The sequence below is a fragment of the Tupaia chinensis genome, unplaced genomic scaffold (genome assembly GCF_000334495.1).
Source record: "Tupaia chinensis unplaced genomic scaffold, TupChi_1.0 Scaffold000032_1, whole genome shotgun sequence".
NCBI classification, from domain to species: Eukaryota; Metazoa; Chordata; class Mammalia; order Scandentia; family Tupaiidae; genus Tupaia; species Tupaia belangeri.
Genome location: NW_006159462.1, coordinates 4,087,177 through 4,096,874, shown reverse-complemented (window position 1 = coordinate 4,096,874; position 9,698 = coordinate 4,087,177). Strand labels below are relative to the sequence as shown.

Sequence of the window (9,698 nt, the reverse complement as noted above, 5' to 3'; positions counted from 1 at the left end):
CCTTATGACTACTAATTTTTTTTTTTTTTTTTCTGGCAGTGTCCTCTCCAATGAGGCCTTTCAATTTCTAGTCTGTCTTTGTGTGTGTTTTTGTTTTGTTTGTTGTTGTTTTTTCTTTTTTGGTCCTCTGCCTCCATGCTATTCTTTGCATTTCATAGTCTGCTTGAACTAGAGCTTTGGGAGGGAATCACATATATTTTTATTTTTAATTTTTTAAAGGTTTTTGCCTTAGGGTGTGTGCACTCAGCAGAGAAAGAGACAGACAGACAGACAGACAAACATGGATACAGACACAGCGAGAGGGAAAGTGGTTCCTTGGCGTAGTGATAATACATTACAGTACTTATGAGAAGTCAGTTCCCCCATGCTGGTATGGTTTGATTCCCAGGCCTGGTCAGCCTGAAACACACAGGTACATGTGCTCATGATCTAATGGGTTAGAGGACTGGAAGAAGGGGATTGCAGTGTCAGCAGACCCTGTGGAGGGTGCTCGTCTCTCTCTCTTTTTCTCTTTCTTATTTCCTTTCACATACACACTCATGCACCATACCATGAACAAAGAAAAAAAAATGTGATGTATGAGGTAGCTTATTTCTAGTATGTCAAAAAAAATTTGAGGTGATTTTCTTCTTCCCCAAGGCATGGCTAAAGCTCTTCTATTTTGGCATGAGGCAGCCACAGAACAAAGCTCACATGCCTTAGGCTGGTGAATGAGATAGGCCTTGAGTTGTTTTCACTTTCCTATCTAATCCCAGTTTGATTTGGTTGAGACATGGTTGATCCTGGACAGCAGGGACACAATTGAAACAGGCCAGAACTGCATTGCTGGCCTGGTTCATTTGATATCAGTTGGATGAATTTTAACTGAGTGAATGCAATACAAATTGCAACTGAAGACATCCATCTTTTTGATGATTTAAAAATGCATCTTGTTTTTGTTAGGAAGAAAGACTATGCTGATTTCCCAAGTGCTGCCAGAATCAGATGTTTGAATTGGAAGACACTGTATAAATTATCTAGTCCACCCCCCTCACTTTATATTTAGGGAAGCTGCGATATAAAAAGACTTAATAACTTGCTGAAGGTCACATTGATAGTTGGTGGTAGAGCTGAAACTAAAAGCCATATTTTCTGTCTTTGACCAGGGCACTGTCTTTGAGTGTTTGCTACATCTAAGGGTAGAAAAGTGAGAAATAATCTTACTAAACAATTGCTGTCTTATAGACCTCCATACAAAAGATTATTTACTGATTTTAATAGCATTGGTGCACACTTTTTCTTTTTTTTTTACTATTGAGCACATGCGCTCATTAAAGACAGAGAGAAAGTGAGAAATAACCCCTTGGGGATGATGGCCAAGACACAATCCCTTTCCCATTTTCTTCTTAGGATTTTTCTTGGCACACATGCACATGTGTCCCATGAGATTCTTAAGACACTGTGTCTGGGACTTGAACTGCAAAGCTGAACATATGGGATACAGTACCTTAACCTCCACACCACCTGCTAGTGCATTGGTGCACACTTTTAAAAAGATAAGAATTCTATAAAACTTAATTCTTTAAGAGCAGTTTCAATCTGGGCCTTTGGAGAGCAGAGAATATACATCGTTATTGTTTACCTGGTGCAGTGCCTTGTCAGTGGAAGCTCAAGCAGCGTGTGTCATTGAATTCTCAGTCTATGACAATGCAAGCTGATGGTGATGCCAGGAGCCAACAGTTACATCAGAGTCCCTGAGTGATGCTTAAAAATGCACAGCGTGGGATTGTACCTCAGTTTCACTGAATCAATTTTAGCAGTTCTGTCCTAAAAATATGTATTATTAACATAATTTTTAGATGATTAAAAACTTTTGTTTTTCATATGGGGCCCATGTTCTTACTGGTCAAAGACAGAGAGAGGAAAGTAACCCCCTGGGAGGATGGTGACACTGCAATCTCTTTTCCATTCTCTTTTCAGGATTTTGTACATGCACATACACCTACATGGAGTGTTCCTCAAGTTGTTGGGTCCAGGACTCAAACCATGCTGTCAGCCATGTGGGATCCAGCTATAATATATATATATTATATATGATTGGTCTGAGACCTTCTTCCTCATAGATTTCTAATGTTTCAGACCAATAAATTCCAGATGAACATGTGTAAGGAAAAGTTTTGATTTCTGTTTACAATTTTTAATTAAAAAAATAAAGTGAACATTAGTAACATTTGGTACATGGGTTAGTATTGCATACTTAAATCAGAGTTTTGCTTCATGGGTAACATAGGATAATCATGGCACCTTGAGTGACAGTGGAAATGTCTCAATACAGACAGTTGCCCATTAACTGCTGCTGGAATATGGCTATACCATGCATTTCAATGCAATGTGTTGCTTTGGATTGTTTAGTTTTGTAAAATCACACACACATACACACACACACACACACACACATACTTATTTTTAAAAATAACCTCTATATATGTGATTCAGTTGTGTCAACCTGGCTAGGTTATGATGCTCAATTGTTTGGTAAAGAAGATGCTATGAAGGTTTTTCTTCTTTTTCATTTTTTCTGTTAGAGGGCATATATGCTCATCAGAGAGAGGGTAGGGAGAAAGCATGGAGCATGATTATGCTAAAATCTCTTCTCTTCCATTTCTGCATTCTGTTGGGATACTGGACATACATGCATATGTTTTTCAAGGCACATGGGCCAGGATTCAAACTGTGGTTGGCCATGTGGGCTCTGGTTTTCTTAACCACTAGGCAATGGGCATTTTTTAGATGTGATTAATGTTTAAATCAGTAGACTTGGAGTAAAGTCTATTACTTGCATACTGTGGTGGGACTCCTTCAATCAACTGATGCCTTTAAGACAAAAGCTGAGGTTTCTTGATGAAGGAACTCTCTCTCAGGAATGCAATATAAAAATCTGCCTGTGTTTCCAGTCTGCTGCCTGTGAAATTCATACTCAAGACTGCAACATCAACCCTCACTTGGATCTATAGCCTGTTGATCTGCTCTGTGAATTGTGTGAACCAAATTCTTAAAATAAAATTTTTTAAGACTGCAGATGGCTTAATGGTTACGTTGTCAGACTCCCATTTAGTTGACTGGGGTTTGAATCCCAAGCCTGGCACTTAACCTCACACTGGTGGATGTATGTGTGTGCCCAAAATCCCAAGAGGAGAATGGAGGAGAAAGGATTGCTGAATGGCTATCCCCCCTTGGGAATGATTTCTGGCTTTCTGTCTCTCTGTCTCTTCAGTGAGTGAACATGCCCTATAGCAAAAATCTCTACTTCCAAATTTTTTTCATTCTCTTTCTATGTATTTTATTTGTTTTGTTTCTCTGGAAAATACAATATAGCAGGAATTTCACATTTTATATTGAGATGGTGAATGTCCATGTTTGGTATTGCACAGAACTTCAACAATGATCTTATTACAAATTTCTCAAGTTATTGAACTATAAGATAAATTGCTCGTTTTTATTTTCTTATTAAAAAACACAAATATTTAAAATAGATATCAAGTGGCCCTCACTAGAATGCAATCTCAAAAACATTCTTGAAAACATATTTAGTCAGGGGACTAGCAGGTGGAGTGGTGGTTAAGACGCTGGACACTCCCTCAAGGCTGACCACAGTTCAAGTCTCTGACCTGGTGGCTTGCTTTCTCACTTTCCCTCTCTCTCTTTCTCCCTCTGTGCCTCTCTCTGGTCAAATTAAAAAAAGATGAATGGATAAACAAATACTTAAAAAAAAGATTCTCTCTAAGAAAACATATTTAGTCAGTCTATCTTAGTTCATTTGTGCTCCTATAATGAAATGCATAGGACGAAGTAATTTATGAAGAACAGAAATTTATTTCTCACAGTTCAGGAGGCTAGAAGTCCATAATCAAGGTGCTATCAGGTTTAGTGTCTGGTGAAGGCCTAAATTCTTGTTTCGAAAATGGTACCTGTTGCTATGTCTTCTGCAGGGGAGAAATCTTGTGTTCTCACATGGTTGAAGATGGAAGGGCAAAAAGGGGTAAACTCTCTCTAAAGTCTCTTTAATAAGGCTATTAATCCATTCACGGGGGCTTCTCTCAGTCACTCCCCCAAAGGCCCTACCTCTTAGTATTACCACAATGCAGATAGAGTTTTAACATGAATCTTAGAGGGGACAAATCCCCTGAACACTATTTAAGTAATTCCATCAGAAGAATGTGATATTTTGAAAATAAATAATAAATAAATGCTTTCAGAATAAATTCTTGCTATGATGAGAGAGTCTTAAAGATATAAGTTTAGAAACTAGATTGTGTACTTAACATGTTTTTGTCTCTGGAAATGATGTGTTTATTTACAATAACTTTAATATCTACACATTAGAAAAAGGAACAGAATTTTTGAACTTATTTGGAAGTCTCGAGTTTCAGGGGGTTGAACCCATTTACAAATATAAAAATGTACCATCTTATATAGTGTGCAAGGAAAAATGAGTGGTGAGGGGAAGACAGAAACTGAACCTTTGCATAATTCATACTTAACATATAGGCATGGCAATGTAAGTGCAGCCAGAGATATGTATCTCCCACTGTGAACTGAGTGTTTGTGGGAGACATGATTTCTAGCCTTGAATGCCAATAAAACTCCAATACACATCCAAATAAACAGAACTAAAAAACATGTTGAATTGTGGCACCTCCAATATTTTCAAAAGGAATGCCAGACAGTCACTTTGCTCACACTAAAATAGTATTAATAATAATCTAACTATTTTATTCTATCATTAAAATACAAGCATTAAAATGCTATTTTAAAATTTAATGGCCATTTTTGATCATGTTTTATATAGTTATACAACTTATTAATGTGGTAGCACAAGGAGATAGTTCATACATAAATATATGCATGTTGAAAGTGAGTGCTCAAAATCTATTTATGGTTGGGGTAAATAATCAAAAGAGTTTGGAAAACAATGCTTAGAGTATTGAGAAGTAAATGACTGAAGAACTCCCCCATGTGGTGGGGGGAAGGTTACAGTTGTGACCCACACACTTCCGGGGCAACACTTGCACTACCATACAACAGGAAGTAAGGGAACAATCTATGCCCAGTAGAAAGCCCCAGGGAGAGAAAGCAAGGCTAGAGGGCAACTGTGCCAACTGGAATCTGTCCAGAAGGACAATGCCCCTCCTCTTGAAGAAATACCGTGGGACTTGGAAAGTAGGAGGGGAAGAGAATAGCTTGGAAGCCTATCAGGAAATACAGGAAATTTAATTTTAAAATTAGAAAAAGTTTTTATTTAATGGGATTAAGGAGAGCATTGGGTTAGTGCGGCTTAAAGATGTAAGAATGAGCGCAGAATGGCAGCCTGCCAACAACGTAGAGTGAGTACTTTCCCCTCCCCTTATCTAGAATGGCTCTTTGTATTTTATTTGTTTTCCTCCTGAAATATTAAACGGGTTGATTAGTTGATTCATTTTTAGGACATGCTTTCAAATACAGATACAACATGATGGCATGAATTTCATTTTTCTTTTGAATATAACTTTTGTTCAAACTGTTAGGGTCTGGCTGAGGGTTTGGAGTAAACAAAAACTCTTAGTTACCCAGAGTATTTACTAAGGAAAAAAAAAAAATGGTGAAGCTCAAACCAGATAGGAATAGAGCCATTTTTTTTTTTTAATTTCTATTGCCAGAGTAATTACTAGCCTATGAATAGTCTTGGTAAGACAGATGTGTGCACTGTGTTCTTCAGAGGAACAGAGGGAGGCATAAAGTTTTCAAAGAGTATATTGTGTTCAGTTGCACAATTGTCTCCTTCCTCTTGGCAAATATTTGATTATTGTGCAGGGGTGGAGATGGAAGAGAGGAGCAGATTATGCAGGGAACTAGACAGAATTCCCCTTCTGAACCTCTGTGGTTTCAAACAAAAGCAACTGAAGAGATAGGGGCTGCTTTTAAAAACATTTATTTCTTCCACGAGTAAGAGAAATAGAGACAGCACCCCAAAAGGGTCTTGACACTGTTATCCAGCCCCAGCATCAGCTAGTCCCCAAATCATGGGCATGGATGTATGTGAAGTCTTCATGGAAGTCTCTGGATACAAACCTGGAACCTTCCCATGTGGAACAGCCTTAAAGAACATGATGTTTTATTGCTGTGCCACCATCCGACCAACAAGAGTAGCTTTTAATGTCTGTCTTTACCTTCAGCAAGTGATATTTTTCAAGTTAAGGTGTGAACCCCTTCAAGGCTTCTTGTTTTTGTTTTCCAGGTCAGCCTCTGGCTCTGTCCTCAATGGAGACTGGGTGAGGGATAGCAGGACTCTGAATCCCAGAGGTCTGTAGAAGGGAGCTGCCCAGCCAAGAGCCATGACTCTTAGATTAGGAAGGTGTGTATGAACTCCAGTCATGTCCTAGAGGGTTTAGGTGTTTGGTGGAAATATCAGATGTGGAAATAGGTCTCTTCCTCTCACAGCTAGCAGCAGATACCTTAGTATCCAGATTCCAATGACTTTTCAAACTTCCATTGATATACCCATGTCTAAACCACTGTCATTTGCCCTTAGATGATTGCAATGTCTTTTAGCTGGTCTCTCAGCTTCCACCCACGTCTATTTTCAGCACAAAGTTAGACAGATCACTTGATAAATTAAGTCAGATTTTCCTCAAACATGCCAAGCAGAGACCCTTAGAATGTTCTTCCATTAAATGTTCATATGAATTACGCTGGACTGGCACCCTCTTCAGGCCTCTGCTGACCAAACCACCAGATAAAACATTAAAATATGTTCTGTTTTCCTGTAAAGAATTTACAGCACCTGATATATGCAAGATGTATTTTGTGTTGTGTAAAGAAATGTATCAGGGAAGCTACCCATTGCATTTCTTCTATCTGGTTTGCTAGTACTACCTCTGGATGATAGTTTATGATTTGCTAATTTTTATTAGAAATGTACTTTAATGTAATATGACTGCATTTTCATTATTAAAAAAAACCTGTTACTGTCTTTCCATCTATGTGGAAAGATGGAGCTTTGTGCAGTTATGATCAACCATTATTTTTTCTTTTTATCGGTTCTTGGGGTGATATCTGGCAACTGGGGTCTGGCAAATCTCTAGGATACCAGTTACTGTGGACTGGACTGAATTATGTCACCTCAAAATTTATATAATGAAACCCTGAACCCCAATATAATGGTAGTTGGAGACAGGCTTTTTTGAGGTGATTAATGTTAAATAAGACCATAAGAGTGAGGTCTTGATCTAATAGGATTGGTGATCTTATATGCAAAGAGTCTTCTTTTCTTTTTTCTCTCCACCTGCACACACTAAAAAAAGACCAAGTAAGAACATAGTTAGAAAGGAGCCAGCAGGTGGCATGGTGGTTAGGGCACTGGACTCCCACATGGCTAACTGTGGTTTGAGTCCTGGACCTGGTGGCTTTCTTTTTTTTTTTTCCTCTCTCTCTCTCATGAACACATATGCCCTGTAGAAATTTAAAAATAATACTGATGATCAATAATGTTGAATAAATAATTATTTAAAAAAAAAAAACACAGTGAGAACATGGCCATCTTGAAGCCAGGAAAAGAGCCCTTAGGAATTAAATTAGTGACTTTCTTGGTCAGACTCCAGAACATGAAAACCAAATTTCTCTGTGGTACTTTGTTATGGCAGCCTGAGCTAACTAAGACCCAATCCAGCAGAGCATTGCCAATGGTCAGATCATCTCAAGAAAGTTCTGGATACCATTTGGCCAGCCAGCACTAGTACTACCCACAATATCATTTCTACCTTTAAAGAATGGGTATCCCTTCAGGACTAAGGGAATACAAGAGAAGAGGTGATGGGAGGCAACTTTATACAGTGATTCCAGTTTTTTTTCTTTTTTTCACAAAAGAACTATGTGTTTGTTTCAGAAATTTTAATACAGAGGAAAATAAGAAGGAAAAAAATACCCTCTATGCCATTTCTCTGAGACAATCAGTCTTAACATTTTATTGTATTTTTTTCCCAGTATCTTTTCCATGGACAGATATTAATTCTCTTCTCATAGTCTAAGCACATTGTAACTACTCTTTGGACAGCCCACTTCCCTGTTACAGTTGCTTGGAGTTGTAGTTTTATACATTATTTGAAAAAAAAGTTTATTTCTTTCTTTGATGAGCCAAAGAGACAGAGAGAGAAGCAGAGATAGAATAGAGAGAGAGACAGAGAGAGACCTCCCAACAGAGTTTTAGCATGTGAGTCAGCCCCAGCCTCAGTCAGCCCAGATCAGGAGCACACACATCTGCAATATTCAGGAAGCCTCTGAATAAACTCAGACACTTCCCACATATGTCAGTATTTCAGAGCATTGTATTTTATGGTTGTGCCACTGTCTGGACTTTTACTATTATTATTATTATTTTTTAATTCATTGTAGGATGTATGTGCTTGTTGGAGAAAGAGAGACAGAGAAAGAAAGTGAGAAAGCAACCCCTCCTCTTCCCACTCACACACACTCATAGGAGGGATAGCCACATGCCACAATCCCTTCTCCTCCATTCTTCTCTTGAGATTTTGGGTACACAGGCACACACACCTGGCGTGTGTTTCAATCTGCAAGGTTTGAGACTCCAAGTGAGCAATTGGCCATCTGGTATCCAACCACTTTAACCAGCTGGTCACCAGCTGGGCCCCACCCCTCTTATGTTTTTAATATAAAATATAGTAATTATTGTTCAAAGCCAGGAGTTAATTTCATTTGCTGATATGAATAAATCTTTCTGTGTCCTCTCACTGTTTTTGTTTTTTATCTCATGCCTTCCCCATGGGGTTGTCTTTCTTTTTGTTATGGTACATTCTTTAATACTCGTTTTTGGGAAAGTGTCTTTGGGTGGTAAACATTCTTGGTCTTTTCCGTTTGTGAAAATATTTATTTTGCTATTACATTTGAGCAAGCATTCAATGGGTATAAAATTCTGGATTGGTGTCTTTTTCCCTCAGCAGGCAGTACCACTCACTATCCTCTGCTGTCTATGGCTGCAGTCTGGAAGTCCTCCCAAGGGCTAGTTCCTGGCCTTTCATGTGTAATCTGTGTCTTCTGTCTAGCCCTTTTAAAAATCATTGCCTAGTTATTTATGTCCAGTTGATATGGGACTATTTTTATTTATCAGAAGACACTATTGCTCCGAGAGCTCACATCTCTCTTTCACCTCAAAATGCTTAGTAAATTACATTTCGAATGTTGCTTTTTTGCCAGTCTTTCCATTTTCAATTTTGTGGACTTCTATTAATTAAATAGCAGAGACTCTCATTCTGTTTTCCATGTCTCTTTCCTGTCTTTCTAATTATTTTTAAAAACATTCTTTCTCTCTGAATCATATTCTGCGTTCCTCAGGGCTACCTTCTGGTTAATAAATTCTCTCTTCAACTAGGAACAGTCTAGAATTTATTCCGTCATGTCACTTTTCTTTCAATGACCATAATTTTTATTCTTCCGGCTTAATTGGTCCCAAGACTATTTTTCATAGTCTTGTTTGATTTCTTCCTGCTTAATACTTGTTCTTTTCAATGGACACGATGGTTTCTTTTATCCTCTGCTATGTACTTCATTTTAAAGTCTTGGTCTGATATTTCTGTGAAATTAGTTTCATACTGGAGTACTTCTGGGTTCAAATGATTTCTTTTCTTTTTTTTTTTTTTTTTTTTTTTTTGGCGGGTTTGTCTCAAAGG

At 38.1% G+C, this 9,698-nt stretch overlaps 1 long non-coding RNA gene across 1 annotated transcript in view; it reads left to right on the top strand.

Moving 5' to 3' along the window:
* Positions 1-5,231: 5,231 nt before the first annotated feature.
* The window catches only part of LOC102481448 (uncharacterized), a 19,537-nt gene continuing 15,070 nt past the window's right edge, over positions 5,232-9,698 (top strand). The window contains exons 1-2 of the long non-coding RNA XR_333253.2: positions 5,232-5,363; positions 6,254-6,370. This is a non-coding gene — a long non-coding RNA (uncharacterized LOC102481448). The remainder of the gene's footprint in view (positions 5,364-6,253; positions 6,371-9,698) is intronic.